Source organism: Rhinolophus sinicus, chromosome 3 (assembly GCF_057876585.1).
Source record: "Rhinolophus sinicus isolate RSI-liver-muscle chromosome 3, RSI-T2T, whole genome shotgun sequence".
Taxonomy (NCBI): domain Eukaryota; kingdom Metazoa; phylum Chordata; class Mammalia; order Chiroptera; family Rhinolophidae; genus Rhinolophus; species Rhinolophus sinicus.
The window spans coordinates 116691893-116712014 of record NC_142503.1 but is presented as its reverse complement, the minus strand read 5'-3'; the positions used below and the strand labels follow the sequence as shown (position 1 = coordinate 116712014).

Below are 20122 nucleotides of genomic sequence, written 5' to 3'. Positions count from 1 at the left end.
ACTGGGGGGAGAGTGGGGACTCCATGTTTATGCAATTACAAAAGTCATGATACAAACCACAAAATACTGGTGTATCCTCATTTCTAGAGATTCTAGGAAAACTGGTTTCACAGCTTACAAGAGGACATACTATAGGATGCAAGAGATAAAATTAAGGGGGAAATGACTTAATATCTAATACATCTGTACCTAGCTACCAGTAACTCATATTTGAATTCAAATTTCCTATCTCTGTGTCTCTGACATTCCTTTCCACGGTTTCCAAGACCAGTGAGCTACAACACAGCTGGGACAACTGTTAGATGACTGCTTTTGCTACTCAAACCAGGTATTCACTCCAGAAGACTTTTCTTAGAATAATAATGACCAGTTTCTTTATATTTTGTCTTTTGAAATGGCAGTGGGAAGGACCTAGATTTTATCTGTTTTCCCAAAGCTCCTTTTTTCCCCCTGGAGGTGAAGTGGAGGCTCTCACAACACTACAGTAGCTCCGGAGCATGTTCAGTGGCTGTGGCAGCTCAACCATGCAATTTTATAGCAGGCAGCAAACAAGGCAGAGAATTCAGGGTTAAAAACTCAAGTGAAGTTTTGTCTTCTACAGTAATGAAAGCTGACTAAAAGAGTAAATCAAATGGATCTCCTACCAAAATGAAAACAGCTGTTTGGCCTGGCTTGGTCTCTGATTTAGGTTAAGTAATTATTGCTCTAGTGTGGTTCAAGGTTGTTCTGTATTAGTGAAATAGGATATCACATGAAAATCATCCAACTTTTTAATTTACTGTAGCATCAGAAATTCCACTGTATAAAAAATTCCAGAAACGTAATCTTCTAAAAACTTTACCTACAAAACTTTTCAAATACCAATTGATTAAATCTTCCAAGACATAACTACACAATTCATAATTACATTACAGTAATAACCTTTAGTGTCTCTGTTGAGAAAATATTTTAATATTTTAACATTAAAACACTAAGTTTTTCAAGTTTCACTGAAGTGATATATTATATCCCAATTCCCAAATATCTGAAAAGATCGTTTTTTTGTATAGCAATTTTCCTATGAATAGTAACCAGTGAATAACTACTTCTTGAGCCCCCAAACAAGTCTATTTAATAGTGTAAATCTTTTTACTTAATTCGACCTTGGCATACTAATAGTAGTTGAGAAGAAAAACAATTATAATGAATCACAGCAAAGGAATATTCTTAAGGAAGAGGTTCTGTGTTTAGCACTGACAATCAGAGTAAAATAAACTGCTCAAGTCACTTCAGATTCCTGGGGAATGAAATCAATAATGTTGTAAATATTTTGTAGGGTATCCAATGGACACTTGTCTCAGGCATCAGATGCCTGATCATTGCACTGTACACCTGAAGCTGAAGCTGAACAATAATGAATGTCAACTATAATTATATATATATGTATATATATATAGTCACAAGAAGTGGAGTACGGCATTAGGAATAGAGACAGAAATGTAATGGCTGTGTGCAATGTCAGAGGGGTAGTAGATGGGGCAGGGGGGGTTATCACTGTGTCAGGGATATAAATGATAAATGTCTAACTATTACATTGTTTTGTATACCTGAAATTAATAAAAAATAATAATAAAGTACACCAAAGAAAATTACCAAAAAAAAAAAAAGTCACTTCAAATTCCATTTCTTGTTTGTGGATTTTGCTTTTGATTCTTCTATGACACCATTATTAGTTCTATTCTTTTCTTATTTAAGCCTTTATTTCTGCTTCAGCTTGCCACTGATAACAAAGGACAAATCAATGGCAACTTGTTGGGTTTGTTAAATGATGCTCCAGTAGTTAAATATTATCTGATACAAGCTGGTAAGTTCTTGAAGAAAACAATGACTGAAAGTCTTGATCACCGTGAATTTTGAAGTGAACTTCCATTACACCACTGGATGGGTACTTAAATGTCTGAACAGATAATAATATTGAAGTATTTTCTAACGCTAATAGTTATTTAAATTATAGGATAACATTTCTTCAATAAAATGACATCTTTTGAGCATTTCAGTTCACTAAGGTACGTTTAACTTGGTTCCCAACCAAAACAAAAAAAAAAGGAGAGGGAGAAAATCTCATCATAAAATTACTTAGGTGGTGTAAAGCCCTGGAGAAAGTCTCAGGTGTTGTTATAATTATTATCACAGGATGCAAAACATGACATATTTATCTTTCCAGTGGGATGGTTTTGTAACTTTCCTAAGTCTAGTATTTCTTGCTAATCCTTGCCAATTATTCTAATTAGTGCTTGCCAGCACATCAGAATAACAGAAACAGCAGAGTTACATGTGTTATCTCTCCAAAATGTTTCCACATTATGATCCTTCTTTGGAGTCAATATTCCTTAAATAGGAGACTATATCAGGTTTGGGGTTTCCATTCAGAAATTGTGTTGTGGAATTAGAACAACAGTATATAATTAACCTAAGAATTAGAGAGGAACTCAGTGAAAACCAACATTTAAAAGAAAGGTTTAATTTTTTCCTTTCAGACAGTTAATGTAAATTCTGTTAACTGAGATCTTCAAAAATGATAGGGCACAAGAAGACATTCTTAGCTGTCTGCAATCCGAGGAGAGTAACATAGAGAAATGGTCCCACCACTTTGCATACTAGTAGTGTTTTTCTTTCAAGAAACACAAAGCCTGCTGTTGTTACTGCACAAATCTTAGTGAATAGGCAAATGTCATTAACTCAAATGTATCCAGAAAATTTATCTGGTCTTATTAAACAGTGCATCTTTAACTACTAAGTCAAAGTATAAGGTCAAAGTCTATTCAGTTCTCTGTAGAGGTTTCCATAAGCAGTGTTAGAGAAGTGCTTCCAGATAGAATCCCTATACTGAGAGGAAAATCTCCCCACCACCCTGAAAAATCATTTATCTTCATTTGAGCCCCTGATCTCTCTTTATCTCTCAGTTACTCCTGATATTCTTCCACCTGAGGTGTCACCCCTTGAATAACCCTTTAGTTTCCATATCTTCATGAGTTTCATCTTGGGAACAAATGTTTTCAGAATCCACACTAAAGAAAATCTTGCTCCATATTTATTTTTTTTCCTACTTTTTCTCAATTCTTCTCCTGAGATATTACTATTTTTCTCTCTTCTTGACAAAATTCCAGGGATAAATCTAGTGGAAATTAAGAAATTGGCATCAATGATGAATTTGTTGGTTTAGAAGATTGTTTCTGACTTAGTGCTCAGGTTCAGAAAGGACATATAGCAGAAGGGAATAAATGGACACTCATGGTGACTGATGTGACAGACTGAAGGCCTCATAACTTTCGCACATATTTATTAATAAGTGTTCCTATAACTACAGAAATTCCCAGTTGGTCAAGTTGAATATAGGTGAAGGTCCTGGGTGGTTTTGGTCAAGGGTCTCTAAATCTCAGTGGTTAAAGTGGCACCAGGTGGCCCAAGGTAGTTGAAATCAACTACCCAACATTTCAGCATTGGTACCTAGAGATTGGGAATCCAATCCAACTTTGTTTTGTTTTTATTAAATTTATTGGGTGACATTGGTTAGTAAAATTATATAGGTTTCAAATGTACAATTCTATAATACATCATCCAGATACTATTTTGTATGTTCACCACCCAGAGTCAGTTCTCCTTCCATCACCATATATTTGACCCCCTTTACCCTCTCCTACCACCTCCCCTCCCCATTTAACACTCTCATACCCACTAAACTATTGTCTGTGTCTATGAGTTTTTGTTTGTTTGTTTGTTTGTTGCTTTCTGTTTTATATCCCACATATGAGTGTAGTCATATGGGTCTCGACTTTTTCTGTCTGACTTATTTCGCTTAGCATGATAATCTCAAGATCCATCCATGTTGTCATAAATGGCAGTATTTCATGTTTTCTTATGGCTGAGTAACACTCTATTGTATATATGTACCACATCTTTATCCAATCATCTATCAAAGGACATTTTGGTTGTTTCCATGTATTGGCTGCCGTGAATAATGCTGCAATGAACATAAAGGTATATATATCTTTATGGATAAATGTTTTCAGATTTTTGGGGTAGATGCAGAAGAGGGATTGCTGGGTCATATAATAGCCAACTTTGTTCTGAAGAATTTATTCAACCAGGGAGTTTTTGTTAGGACATATAATGCATGCCAAACGATATTTTTCTACTTCCTTTGTTTCCTTGATCATGTCTGTTCACCCTGAGGATGAGCAGGACACTGTTGAAAGGAAATGGAGTTTCTAAAGATTGGCATCCTTTAAGCTCCTCCTCTACCTTCTTCTCCACTTTCCACAACTCAGAACCTTCCAAGCAGCAAAGCTTTCTGCACATGCTTATTAAAGAAACACATGACACTTCATACAAAGATGAGATCACATAGATGCAACTGAAGAACATTTGCACTTGAAAGGTGTGAACAGTATTTCTTATAATCACACAGTGTACACCCTTGCAGCCAACCATTTTAAAGCATATTTCCCACACAATTTTCCTTTTCTTCCTAAATTCTCTAATGAAGAAATTCCTGTTTTAAAAATGTCCTTGGTTCAAAGTAACCAAGTAACTCTTTATTCACATTATTTCATTATATATTATTTTCATTTTAAGTTTAAAAATTTAGAATATAAAATGAGAGAATATAAAGTAATGTTTTATCATATCAAATTCTGTATAAAATACTTTACATAGAAGCTTTGACAACTATTCTACACTAACATACGGGTTACTTCGCTTCGTAGGTACTTCTTCAGTTGATGAAAGCTGAGATATGAGATGATGTCTCAACTTTCATAACCTGTGAATAGTGGCAACCATATCAAAAGCTAGAGCCTATTCTAGAATAAATTCAGCCATGAATTGAATCTACTGAAATCTTTTGCCGTAAAATATTCACTCCTACTCTCAAATCATAGGATTCATAAATTGGAAATGACCTTAGTAATTATCCTTTCCAAAGTCATCATTTTATATATGAGGATATTAAGGCCCTAAAGGATGAAGCAACTCACCCAAGGTCTCCCAGTTGGTCAGTAGATGAGCCCAGACTAGCTCTTTTATCTTCTCCAGGGAGTAGAGTTAAAACAATCACATTTTAAAAAAAGATTTTACTTCATATTGTATTCAGAAGAGACAAAAATATATTCTCTTTATAGAATTTCCAATTTCTAAAAGTAAACATTTTAGTCCTTTAGCACTTCCTAAACAGTACCAAATTCAGTCATAAGGGTTTGATCATTCCCATTCAACATTCCTATTCCTTTCATCATAGACCTTCCCCATAGTTTTTCATGTATCTCTACCTGAATTTTATATTTGAAGAAATTAAAGTTCTACAGAAAATGTCTCATCTAAATCACAAATAGTATTTTTATGTGACAAGATCTTTAAACAATGTGTTCTGAGTTTTTGAAGTAATTGCTAAGTCTATAATTAAAAGCTAATCCATGCATTGTTTTAAAATATTTCAAAAAAAAGGGTGAAGAAATAGATGAAACAAGATTAGTAAAATCACAATTGTAATTATAATTTAATTATAGTTATGATTCTATAAAATTATAGTTGGTAATGGATATATGTGCCTTACACTATTCTAGTCAGTGAATATTTGAAAATTTTCATAATAAAATGTTTATTTTAAAAATTGATCCATGTACTGCCTTTGGGAAGAACTTAAACAGTTACCAAGTTGCAATGTACAACAGTGGATTGTTCTAATCAATACTAAAAATTAAAGGAAATACAACCAATATCTTCATCTTTTAATTGTGTGAAAAAAACCATATAATATGGGGTGGCCGGTTAGCTCAGTTGGTTAGAGCGTGGTGCTAATAACACCAAGGTTGCCGGTTTGATCCCCGCATGGGCCATTGTGAGCTGTGCCCTCCTTAAAAAACAAACAAACAAACAAACAAACAAACAAACATATAATATGAACTTAGCCATCTGAACCATTTTTAAGTGACCAGTTCATTAGTGTTAAGTATATTTACATTGTTGTGCAATGAATATCCAGAAATTTTTCATCTTGCAAAACTGGAATTCTATATGCATTAAATAGCAACTCCCCATTTCCCCTCCCCTCAATCACGCAACCACTACTTTCTGTTTCTATGAATTTGACTACTTTAAATATGTCATGGAAGTGGAACCATAAGGTATTTGTCTTTTTGTGACTGGTTTGTTTCACTTAGCATAATGACCTTAAGGTTCATCCATGCCATAGCATGTGACAGCATTTCCTTCTGTTTCAGGGCTGAATAATATTCCATTTTATGTACATGCTACTTTTTTTTGGTCCATTTTATCTGTCAATGGACATGTGGGTTACTCCACCTCAATGTCTTCACCTTATTATGTTTTCTGAGGAAACTTAAAAGATGGTATGAGAAAAACTCAGCGAAGCAGCAAGGAGAAAGGATGGCTGTGCAATAAGCAGAACAAAGTCTGCTTTAGGGATATAGCTGTTAAGACTTGTAGCTTGATGGTGAAGTTACCATGGATGGAAAAATGGACGAAGATTGGGAGAGTGCCAAATTTTTCAGACAAAAAAAATTTCTATGAATAAAAATTACATTTAAAAACCAAATTTGGCCAGCAGTAGCCACTGGGCAAGCAGCTCTGACTCCACTAGTGCACGCACCTCACTCCGCTTCCCCGGCAACCATATCTGACAAACCCCATATGGCTAAGATTGAGAAACTCGGTAAGTCAAAATTGAAGATGACAGAAACGCAAGAGAAGCATCCACCGCCTTCAAAATAAACTCAACAGGAGAAGAAAGACAAATCGTAATGAGGCACCCACGGTCAATATGCTGTGTCCATTCCACAAACATTGCCTTATTTTACTCCTTTTAGCTGTTTAACTTTGTAAGATGCAACAAAATTGGGTCGAGTTTAAATAACTATGCCGCCCCTTTGCACATCAAATTACTACTGCCAACAAATGCCACACCTGCCTCTCTGGCTATCTGGGAGATTGTATGTTGGTGAAGGCGGAAGCTGGGTGGGATGACAGTGAAATCTAGAGTAAAAACCAAGCTGGCCCAAGGTTTCCTGCGGGTTGTAAAATGCAATTTAGTCAGAGTGTCATTCTTTTTGTTTAAATGATTTTAATTACTGGAATGCACAGTTTTCAAATATCCAAATAAAACGTTTAAAACCTAAAAAAACAACACCAAAAAAAAAAAAAACCCCAAAATTTGTCAAAGAAACAGTGTTGCAGGTATTCCAGGGCTTACTTCGATGATGAATCTGATATGCAGTTTGCTTTCTAAAAGGCTGCCGCATTGTGTTCTATTTCGCAACTTAGAAAAGTTTCCTGATGACACTGTGATATGGGAGGTGGGGGGCAATTACTTATTATGTTTATTTATTAGAAAAAATGAATTTACCATAGAGGATGTAGCTTTTCAGATGATTGTACTCCATCTGAGGCCACATGGGATAAAGTCCGTCCAAAATCACTTGAGTTTCTTGGGACCTGAGAAGCCACTGCCATCTGATGTGGAGCCACGTTAGTATTTTGTATTTTGTCTCTAGTTCACTTTCTCAGCTCCCACTCCAAGGGGTCACTGATCCCTTGGGCTCATTAAATTTCTGGCTTGAGTTATGGGGAGTGATTAATGGTGGTGGACCTGGTACATGTTGAGGTCATCGTGCTGAGCATCCTGTATGTCAGCAACAAATACAGCAGTGTACATCCACCAACTTACTTTTCCCCTTCGTGACTGTAATTTATTCATCCCAGAGTACGCTCAACCATCTGCTATTTATTTTGTTTTCTTCAAGCATTATTTCCTTCTATTGGCTAAGCCAGGGCACAGGTGAAAAGTGGTAAGAAGTGAAGGGAAGTTGCTGTTGTTGGACACAGGGGGGTGAGTTGAGCTCCCCAGGAGGAAGAACATTCAGCTCCACAAAAAAAGACCTAACTGTATTGTTGAATACTTAAATCCCTGTCTAATAGGAGCATTTGGGCCGGGCCCAATCATAACTAGCTAAGGCTAGACCCCTGGGGTGAGGAGTGTAAAGCTGGGGAATTTTAAGCATCCTTAATAGTAGCCCTGTAATAAACTGATGCTCTGAGTCTTTGCTAGAGTCTGTACAAGACTGGGCTATAAATTTTACATTTGGCTAAGTGACTCATAAAGAAACACCCACCTGATTTCAGACATGCATTTTTGGCAGTCAGGGCACTTGCTAAATTAGCTATGGTTCTATTTTTAACTGCTTTCGTTCTCTGCCTAAAATACAATGAGTCTATCTGTACAGTTTTACAACGTGTACCCTCCGCTATTGCTTATTAGACCATCTCTTGGGCTGGGAGATTACTTCTTTTTTAAATGCCCAAAACATTGGAACACATTTTATTTTTTATTTTATCTATAAGCTTCTGGCCCTGTAAGCTGTTTTTCATGAAATAAACTATCCTAAATAATTTTTCAAAATCCATTTCAGCTTACTGGTACTATAACAACCTCTGTCATTACAGAGTGATAAAAACATAAAAACACTTTTTCTTCAGGAAGAGTTGAAGTATCTCTTGTCTGGGGAGGTCCAGTGTTGACTTGAGGAACTTTGGTCAAGCTGGTATTTGACCTTTGGCAGGAGGCTGCCCTTGGGTCTTATATTCTCAACAAACTGGGCCCAAGACAATAGCGTGCTTTATAGCCCAGAGCCTGATCAGTGTGTTTCTCCAAGGAAGACCTCAAGCTGAAAAGCCAACATGCCTGACAAGCACCGTCAAGGTACCAAGGGCATAAGCACTAGACATTGGAAAACAAATGGAAAAGCACACACAGCTACATCTGGAATCCTAATGGGCCGCCAATGGTTCCCAGCTAAAGGAAGAATTACCCGTGTTATTTTATCATCCCTTGCGCTAACTTCGCTGTTTATGTACAGCAATAAATGATTTTTTAAAAACATATTTGGGTCATTATGTCATATACCACCAGCAAGTAACGTTGTTTTATTGTGCTTGGAGTCAAAATACACGGCTGTACCCAGATGGACGGGAAATTTAAAATCTCTTGTCCTTCTGTATTCATTCCTCTTGGATAAATGAGTTAAGTTTTTAAAAGGGAAATTGAGAATTTTTATGGCTTCTACTCCCACCTTGCCAGTAAAATTTGCACCAGTATTTTTCTACCCAGCAAAGGTGCTTGGCCAGTGATAACACAAAATAGTAATGCAGAAAGCCAAACAGCTTCCAACCAACAGGAAATGCCAGAGATTTTTTTTAACACTTTTAACAAGTTGGATTCTTTTGCCAACTCTGTGCCATAATCAAAAAGTAACTGCAGATCAGGGATATGGAGTGAAATCCAGAGGTTCAAACTGACTCTTCCTATACACAGATATATAGATTTATTTGTTCTTACCTGGTTACTGCGCGAGTTTTAAAATGCACCTGCTCTGCTGAATCCTTTATCATACATACTCAACATTTACTAACAAGATGTAATGTTTTCTTAGTTTAAAAAAAAAATTCTAAAATGCCTCTCTTTATAATGTATTCTTTTCCTGTTCTTTAATCAATGACCTGGTTGGTTTCTTTTTCTACCCCTTCCCAATACTTTCCAAAATTTTAACACTGAAGTCATCCAGGTCTGCTTCCATTTCATTAGTAATAAACTTTTTTTCCCCACATGAATAAAGAAAGTTAAGGACTTTATACATCAAGGGAGGGGAAAGGAGAGGAAAGGCTAAGAAAAGCAGATGTTCAGACACGACTGACCCACCTACCCAGAGAATCGGTTCTTCTGTGTTTGGTTTCTGACGCAGAGGATGCTGGCTTTCCTGTTTACTTAGCTAGGCCCTGTCACTGGTTTACAGGTGGCCTGGAAAGAAGATTTAGGAAATGTTTTCTCTCTCCATAAATGAACATCAAATTATTTTACAATGTGCCCTGGAACATACATCATGACAGGTTGGAAGCCAAAGATAATCTCAAAGCAGAGGTGAAGGGGGTGGGGGATGGAGGGATGAAGCTGGGGAGAGGTAAGTGTGGAGGGGTCTGTGAGGAACTTTGCTTCAGAGTTCTTGGTGAAACAAAATTGTTTAAAATTTTTCAAATGTTTTACTAAGAGAGAAGTCATTTTGCTCTTTAGTCTGGCATGCATTCTCTTCTTAGTCACCTCCTTTGGCAGGATTTCTAAGTTTGGGTTACTCTTGCAATGTAACAGACTCGTTTTTCAGAAGATCCCCTTTAGTATATAGTACTGAGTTCCCTGGAACCATCACCATGATCTTCCTTTTGCTACTAATGATTAGTCTTTTTAAAAAAGCTGTCAACTTAATTCTGAGTTTCACCCAAATCCTCTGCACAAGGAAAGCCTAAAATCTCCAACATTGGTTTCATATGAAGAAGCAATTACTTGACAAATTATCAAGTAAGGTTAAGTGTTCCATCTTTTTTCTCCCTTTTTCATGCTAATTACATTTATTTTTCACTTTTGTCCTACTACTTAACAATTTTTTTTTTTCCAAAAATGTCAATGGTGATTTGGGTGATTTCTTCCTTTATTCTGGCTCATGTTCTGACCCTATACTCCTGACACATTTCTAGCTTACATTTCCACAGTATCTGATTCTTGTCACATTTCACATTTCCAGAGAACTTCAGAGTCACTTGTTCCTACCTCTGCATTCCCCCAGCCCAGAAGTCTTCACAGATCATGGCCCTCCGACTCATGGCCCTCCTCCTTCAGAATGCTGCCAGGAATCATCCCTGAAATGAACCCCATATGGCTCTACTCAAGCGAGTAACTTCAACAACACTGTTTGCACATTGACAGGAGAAATCACTTAGGGAGATGTTTCTATAGTCTGCAGATGTTTATATTTTTTTCTATGATTCTTCTGCTTCTGTTCTTTTGTTTTTTCATGTACATATACCTTTTTGCCCTTATTTAAACTGAAAGCTTCTTGTGGGTACAGAAAGATCATATAATCAAATATTTTGTTTGTTTCTTTCTAGAGTTTTCAGTTATGTGTTTCCTGTATTATACGGAGGAAAATCAAGAAATATGCCTACCTGACTGAACCAAAGTCCGAAATGGCTTTTCTAGCCATCATGCTCTTTGGTCCCTTGTAGCTAAGCATATCGTAAATGACCACTCACTGGCCTTTGTTTTCATCTAGACATATTAGTCACATTCATTGGAATCAAGATTTCTGAGGTGACATAGGGTATACCCACCTTCTATTGGTCTGTAAAAAATGAAGAATAATGGAGCTGGCAAAATTATAACATCTGAAAATTTTGTCTTTTTGCCTCTAGACTCCCCTTCAGCATTTGTGAGAGTCCTCTCTCTTTTCCCATACTCAGGTATTATGTGCTGTCTTAATTTATAACTCCTCCAAACAGCAAGATGTGATATTATTTACACTTCAACTGAATTAATCATTGCAAATATATTCTCTCTTTTAAGAGTTTTTAATTGTAAACCTCATTTCCAATTATGGAATAAAGTATCTCTTGAGAGAGGATTTTAGAACATATTCAGGAAGTAAGAAAAATATTGGGAGAGGGTATTTCTGGTCTTACAGACTATAGCGTGAACTAGCTTTGGGGTACTTTTCTTAGTGAGGGACTAGTACAGCATGTGATTTTCCATTTTCGTTAACACAGAGATTCCTATGCCCAAGAGTCACAGATACCAGACATCTTATACCTTCAACCTGGCCTGAATCTCCTAGCAACACTGCCATTCATACACCTCCCTTACCCCCACCACAACCACACGGACAAAGGGAATGCCCTTCCTCAGTCTCCTCTTTGCTTCTTCTAGGAAAATAATCCATAATCCCACAATTCAAAGTTTTAGTTATTTCCAGTATGCCAAACAACTGAATTTGATACCAGGGAGGCAGGGAATAGTTGCTAAGTAGTCATAGGTGAAGTACAATGTTGGGTAGGTCGGGGTGGGGAGCACCAGCCCAAGTACACACATGGTTCCACTGTCAAACACCATAGTTATTAGGACATATAATCCTGCCTCTTTTCCCAAGTCCTTGAGAGCGTGTCCCAATAAAGTTTAAAGACATTCATTGACACATTCATTCCTCTGTCTTATTGGCATTATTTTTAACTGAGGTATAATTGACTTAACAGCACCTATTTAAAATGTACAACTTGATAATTTTTGACATTTGCATTCACCTGTGAAATCATTACCATAATTCAAGATAATACTGAACACATTCATCATCCCCAAAAGTGTCCACATCCCCTTTGTTATCCCTCCCTCTCATTCTTGCCTCTCCCCAGGCAACCACTGATTTGTTTTCTGTCATTACATATTAATATCTATTTTCTAGAATTTTACATATGTGGAATCCTATTGTATGTGCTCTTTTTTGGCTGGCTTCTTTCACTCTGCACAGTTATATTCAGAGATTTATCCATGCTGTTGCATATATCACTAATAATTTACTGAGTAGTCTTCCACTATACGGATGCGCCTATCAGAGAGGCAATTATTGAGTCTCTTGTATGTGGCAGGTCCTGTGCTAGACACTGGAATACACAGTCACTAAAGGCTAGGTTCCAGCCCTCAAAGATCTAATTTTGTGTCTAATATAGAGACAGATAAGTAACGTGATGATTATGGTAAAGTTTGATCTGTGCTGTAAGGGAGGTAAACACAGGGCTTGTGGAGCCTCAGCAAAGACCATGTAAGTCAGACATATGGGGAGATGCAGCAAAGCCTCCTGGAGGAATTAGTGCTCATGGTGGGTTTTGGTGGCTAGGCCGAAATTTGTTACAGGGTGAGGTCAAAGAGCTACAAGGAGTTCTATATGCCTGGCATGGTGGGGACAGATGAAACTAGTAAGAAGGACCATTTATGCTGGGTAAGAAGCTTAAATTATATCTTGAGATTTATTAAAGGTATTTAAATAGCAATTGAATGACATCATTAAATTCACTTTTTATTGTGTAAAATGAATTGGAAGAAGACCAGACCAGAGATAGGAAGAGTTATTAAGAGGCTATCAAAGTAGCCTCTTAGCCACATGAGAGCGGGTGGAAGCTTAGGCTCGGATGGTGGTGGCACAGACTGCAGGAAGTGGACAGGAAGGAAGGAAGTGATGGAGACAGAGGAAAGGGAATTAACTGATTAAATGTGTGGGGAAGAGGCCAGTAGATCCCCACAGTTAAGACTTGAGCAACTAGGTAAAGAGACAATGGATTAAGAAATCAAAGTAGGGTTGTTGAAGATGACAAACTCGTTCTAATATTTTTGAGTTCAAGGTTGTGTGAGACATTCAAAGGGAGAAGTCCAGAACTTCGATGGATGTAAATATGGGTTTAGACTGTGCAGAAGTGGGGAGACACAGATATACTTTCCTCATCTTTACAGGCTTCAAGGAGGAAAAGGATAGAAAATAGAAAAGAGCAAAAGGCTTAAAATGCAGCTCTTGGGACTACTGTCTTTATGGGGAAAAATTAGCTCATGTATCTTATGTATTTATTTTTACTACTTAGCTGGTTTGTGAATTCCTGAAAGAAGGGGTTTTGCCTTAAACTTTTCAGTAACTTGGTGTGGTGCCTCTAACAGAGAAGAGCTTCAAAAGTAATTCACTATTTGCAAATTAGAAATATGGTCAGTCTGGGTCTATAACTAGCTGTCTCTGAGAAACCGGTCCACGTGGCGTACTTAAATGAATAAACAATTGGTTTGAGAATACCAGAGCGTGCATTTTCATCACCACATAGATGTGATCTATTTCTTTTCAGTAGGAGCAACACTGCTAGTAACAGAATGTTCTGATTTTTTAACTAAATATGTAAAAAGGAAAAGTGCTTCCAGTTTCAAATCCAGTAATAGGCCTTGAGCAGAATTCATGACAGTCAGTTCCAGCAGTGAGTTTAAATATACAGCTAAAAATTCAGACAGCACACTGAACACCAACTTTGTCTTTCTTGTTTTTACACATCATGCAGAACTTAGCAGGTGACTACTTAGATACATTTTTGTTTAAATGATTAAGAATCCCAATTCTCTCAACAACACTTCCACCCAAACTAGGAAAGCCTTCCTAATCCAAATTAAATCTAAAGACTGTAAATATTATTCTATCTTTAAACTAGATTAACTTGAGGTAAATGAGTGTAAGAAGGTCAGGAAAACTTCAGTGAGTCAACACTCATTTTTCTCAGCACATGAAGTGGAGAAGCTGTGATTTAAGCAATTTCTGCTAGAGAAAGTGCTTCCCGTGCAACGTTTTTCCTCCATGATCTTTCCCCCATTATACATTAAGGGGTAACCTTTACTTGCCATAGAAAAACAGACATGTGAATTTGATACTCTCAGTTTGTTGATATATTTTTAAAGCTGGTGAGCAAATAGAGTGAAAGTTTTTTGCTTCAACTGCCACACGGCTAGCTGGAAGCTGAGTTCAGAACATAGCAATCTATCTATCAGATTTCCAAGAACAGCAAAAATATTAAGTTATGTTGAGGGAGAAAATTTTTGAGATCATCAAACTGTTGTTTCCAAAATACCCTCCAATTTCTTCTAGGTAGAGAACTTTAGAAATGAAATGAAAACAGCAAACTTAATTTCGCCATCTCTAAAAAATGACTAACAATTTTCAAAGGAATTTCTTAGATGCTCTCTCATTTTTGAAGTTCCTTTTTTAAAACAAAAAACAACAACAACGTAGTTTGAGTTCCAGGGACATTTCCTAACTCTTTACAGAAATATTGTTCAGATAGACTTTGATTTAAGAAAAAATTGAATATACAAAATCTGTCTGAAGAAGATAAATTAGGAGGATATTAATTGTATAAGCAGTCTTCACATTACAAGATTCATTAATATACAAATATCTTCGGTGAACTTTTCAAAACATTAATTTATGAAAGTTTTGTTCATACAGCCTTTGGGGAAAAATATTTATTGTATAAACCAAGGTATGTCTGAATACATTTTTATAACAATGAGCCCACGACACTCAGGCTATCATTCTCTTCTGTTTTTCTTTATATATTCAATTTCCTCCTAACATGCCAGAGCCTACCAACTCTGTACCACCAGGTCAGATATTTTCCTAAGCTCTAGACCTATGTGTTTTTCTCCTTATGACACATTGCCATTTTTTAACCCTTGGAAATCCAGATTTGATGCAGTCAGTACAGACAGCATCATTCTATTTTCCAAACTCTGCTCCCCTCCCAATTCCTTATTTCAGGAAATTGCTCAATCAGCCACCAGCAGTCCAAGTCAGGACTGAGGTCATCTTCAAATCCTCCCTAGCTTTACCCACAGATACAATGCAAGTCCTGTTATTTACATCTACTTAATATTAAGTAAATGCATCTACTCCTTTCCCTCTCCACTTTTCACTGTAGGTCAGATGGACTCCACTCTCCCTACACAAATGCACAGCCAACTTTCCAATTGCATCCTTCTCAAATCCACTCAGCATATTGCAACTGATTTCAACAGCGACTGTATCATTGGAACTTTTGCCTCATTATTTATAGGAACGTTGGCTTTGTGTGAAGTGACTAATCATTCCCTTTAGTTTTAGAAACTTGAATTTCTATGTATAATATTGGGCTTTTTAAAGGTAGGGTACAGTCACGAAGCACTAAAAACCAAGAAAGACTTCAGGCTTGTGAAGAAAGGAAAAGTAAAATTTGAAACTACATTATGAAGAATGTTCCCCCAATCCTGCCTTGACTTAAATTAAGAAGTGATCTCCAACTCTTTTGGTCTTTAAATTTGTGGCAAAATCCCCAAAACTGAAGATTAAGGTACTTTTATTTGCCATTTGTCTCTTCCTGGATAACATGAGAAAATTGGTGTAGATCCATGTTTCCCAAATATCAGTCTAACTGAAAATCTTTTCTTTTTTAAAATAAATATTATGAAGATGACCAAGATACAAAACATGAAAAAAAAATTCTGTTGGGGGAATTGAAAAGGGAAGACACTCTTGTTCCATACTGCTGTTACCCTAAAACATGCTGCTTCTAAATCGCCATGATATTCTGTGGAAAATAGCTTTAAAATCACTTGTGTGTGAGACCCCCAGAGACACGTTTCAAATCTGAAGTTACATGATCCTAAAAGTGAGTATGTAGTTATCTAGAGAGGCTAAATAATCAAATCTCTATACTGGGACATTCTAGGGAATATGAAAGTGTGTGGTGTAAATAAATGTGTTTTAAATTACCACAGTTATGAAGGAGAGATCTCTGGGAATCATTATCATAGAATTAATGGATTCTATAATGCTTTGTAATTATTTTTTTAATCTACTACTTGCCATCATTTAAGGGAGACTGAGAGCATGTATAGTTGAACGAAAAGACAAACTGCTAGAAAAAAACCTTCACTAATATTTCAAAATTGGAAAGTGAAAAGAGTGCATTTCATCGAGAACCACAAAATAATGACAGGAACTCAGTTTGAAGAAACCCCAAGACATTCAGAGACTCAAAAGTAATGAATTTAATTCCCCAAAGTCTCAAGCAGTTTCCACCCCAGGGTAACAAAAACAAGAACTCATGTTTGTTTGTTTTGGAGTCTCCATTGGACCTGGAAGGTCAGACTCTGAACAGCAAAACCATTGTTCAACATCATTCATACTGACGGTGGTGCAGCACCTGACGAGAAGTTAGGAAACCTGGGTTCTCTACCTGATTCTGTGATTGACTCACTGGGTTGTTTGAGGAGTCACAATTTCTCTACTCTAGCATATCTGTGAAATGATCTTTCCCCTCTGAATGATGGAGGAATTATAGGCATTATGTTGTGTCCTAGTATTTGAAAATATGCTAAAGATGATGATGCTGATACTGTATTACCAATGTGTGTTAGTTTCAATACCTAAAATTAACAACCGTTATCATTTTACAGAAGGATTATTCTGTCTCCCATCCTGTTTTCAGTTCTGTACATAAATTAACGCGTGTAATCTTCACAATAACCCTATTAGGTAGGTATATTATAATCCTCGGTTTGCAAATGAGGCAGCAAAAACCTTATAACAAAGTTGAGTAACGTGCCTAAAGTCACACAGCTAGTAAGTGGCAGAGCCAGAGCTCTAACGCAGGCTGTCTGGCTTCAGAGGCCTTAGCTTCACCAGGCTGCATGCACTACCTCCCCATAGAAACTGTCAAGTTTTTCCAGATCTATGACTATGAATAGGAAGGGTAGAGCATATATGATCTCTTAATTGTCCGTCTAATCCAATTAACAGGGTTTGCCCTCACACTATCATAGACTATGACATATATTGGCCTTATACTTTTCCCCCCTAAAGAATGTTATTTCTTTGCAGGATGCAGGTAGTTGTGGAGGGGTGTTAAATAGCTTTGAAATGGAGTTTTAAACTAAAATCGACTATCTCAATGCACATGTATTTAGAGTAGAAAAGCATTTGAAAATATTGTTAAATATTACTCTCTACAATAATTTTAATAATAATGGCAAATCCTGAACTTTCTGTTAGAGATACTTTGCAATTAATATTGAAGGGCCAACAAGATAACAGCTTGTAAAGAGCAACCTGTTGCAGAGCATTCTCTGATCAAGTTTCCATGAAGCAGGTGTTGGGTTGATTTCTTAAAGTCCGTACACATTCATGATTGTGCTCTGCCTGTAGTTTTTTCCCCTCTCCCACTAATTAGAAGTTCTATCCTCAAATTGTGCAGGATACGAGATTCTTAGGTCCTAGCAGGAACAAGAAAACAATTGAAAGTGTATTGTGCTGTTGAACGCAGCTGCAACTGTTGAACTATTTCTGCCCCACACCAGCGCGCCTGGTCCTAGTCCCCAGAGGTTCCCTGGTCTGTCTTAAATAGGACAATGGTATCCGGAACATTTGCCCTTATTGTAGTTTATTTCAAAACACTGTAGTTCAAAAGCCTCTAAGCAACTACTGAGTTGCACTAATCACAAAGAAATCTCTCACACAGGAACTATGGAAATAATTTAAGCAGAGTCTTCCTTCCAAGAGTTCAAGAACTTCTAAAAGTCACAGTGAGTCAAAGGATTTGGAAAGGCATTGAGGCTAAGGAAACACACACTGGTGGGATTGTGTTAATCCCAAACTATTCTGGAAATCAATTCATGTGAGATTAAGAAGAGCACACTGCAGGTTAGAGGAAATTAAGTCTGGGTGTCAAGTCTAGACCTTTGGAACATGTATCAGACGCTCTGTCCAGGCAACTGAGACAGGTTGTAAAGTATACATTTTGTGCACTAACACAAGGCTTACCAATACATATCAAGTGCTGTGAAACCAGAGCAAAGTCAAAAGTATGGAAGCAATAAGAAAAACATGACCTAAAGTGGCAATGTAGCAAAGAACAGACCATGCACCATTGCTGGAACTTTGCTAAGAGGCAAAAGCAAAAAGGCGCTGGGTCTCACCAAACCCAGATGTTAATGAAAAATAAATCAATGAATGCTGAGTAATTATTTATCAAACAGTACGATCATTCCAGAAAAACACAGAAAATATGTAATCTAACAAGAACTATTAAATCAGTCCCAGCAGAGTTTTGAAATGGGGCAGTAAAGAAGTTCACATTGATTAAAAAAACAAAATGCAATCTTGTGCTTTTGATTTGCTTTGCTCTTAGAAAACAAAAGTGTTTTTATCAATATCCATATGTGGTGACAGAAACTAAAACCTCTCCTGAATTTCATGCAAAGTAGATACGGTTTTCAATGAATTGCCCACTCTATGCCAGGCTTCAACTTACTTTTATCAGGCTTATCAGGGAAAACAAGAAGAATATATTAATAGCACAGAATTGTAGGTATTGAATTTCATACTATCCCTAAAAAGAATATATGTTTTGGTTTGACCATAATTTTAGGAAAAAAAGAAAGCAAATTTTAAAATTAATGTGGAACTCACCACAATTACCCAAAGAATGAAGACTCTTCATATTTTAGACAGAAAATTACTCTTTAAAAACTACTTTTCAGGTCCCTTCACAAAGTTCTTCCATTGCTTACAATGTTTGTGTACCTATTTAGGCTCTCTTGAAAAACGACCACTACTTCTATTCCTCCCTCAACATATCTGAAAGAAAGCCAAGGAAAACCTTCAGGAAAAATGTTATCTCCTGAGAACTCATGAGAACAGTATTACATTTAGATTTTGTAAGATTAAGGTAGACCATACAAATACATATTTCTCCCAGTGGCCATGTCATTTTTCATATGCTAACCACCCCTTTCTAAGAACACATAGGTAGGAAACTACTGTTCTCATAAATTGTGCCGTGTGTCTCAATCAACTACTACCTAAGGAAAGCTATGTGGTTCAGGGAGGGGAAGAGACATTACTACTACATATTCCTGGTTTTGCAGTAAAAAGTTTACCTCTGCACTCCAATGAGAAGGTGGTACCACCTAAAGAGGTCTACATCATTCAACCCTCAAAACTGCAAAGCTTCTCTTTAATCAGAGAGATGTCGCTGTCTACTTCCCTATGTACCTGACAGCTGAGAGGCACCTAATTATAAATCTACACAGAAAGGTTCACAATTTCACTCTAGTGATAGTTAATTGAGAAGGAACTTACCTAAACTCTCTGAGTCTCGGCTTCCGCATCTGTGAAGCACCAGCAAGCATGTCTGTCTCAGAGCCCCTGAGAAGGTCAAGGGAGCTAATGTATGGTGAGCACACAAACTTTCACAGGCTGGGCTCTCAGCGGAAACCTTGGGTTGAGCCACTGAGACCAATAACTAGAGCAGCTATGACCTCTATTTTTACCCAGCAGCCTTAACTTCAGTATGTCCTGTTGTAGCTATAAACTAGCTCACTTGTAGATGGTTTGTTCACCTCTGACTCACCTGTAGAGGTTTTGTTTAATTCTGACTCACCTGTAGGGGGTTTGTTTTTTAAAACATGTCCCAGACTGCTCACTCCTCCTCCCACCCGCCCAAAAACCTTCTGAATCAGAAACTGCAGGGATAGGGTTAAGGTCATCTTTATTTATTTATTTTAAATTTCCTCACAAGGTTATAAAGCAACCAGAGTTAAGAACTACTAACATAACCTCCCTACTGTTCTTGGAATTTCAATGCTTCATCACGTAGTAACTGAATAAATCAAGTCAATAGTTTTTTTCTTTTTAAT

At 37.0% G+C, this 20122-nt stretch overlaps 1 protein-coding gene and 1 pseudogene across 2 annotated transcripts in view; one reads left to right on the top strand and one right to left on the bottom strand.

The window, feature by feature from the left end:
• Window positions 1-20122, bottom strand: part of SLC25A21 (solute carrier family 25 member 21) — a 449521-nt gene that overhangs the window by 322957 nt on the left and 106442 nt on the right. The gene's annotated exons all lie outside the window — the stretch shown is intronic.
• On the top strand, window positions 6667-6798 carry LOC148758556 (thymosin beta-4-like; annotated as a pseudogene).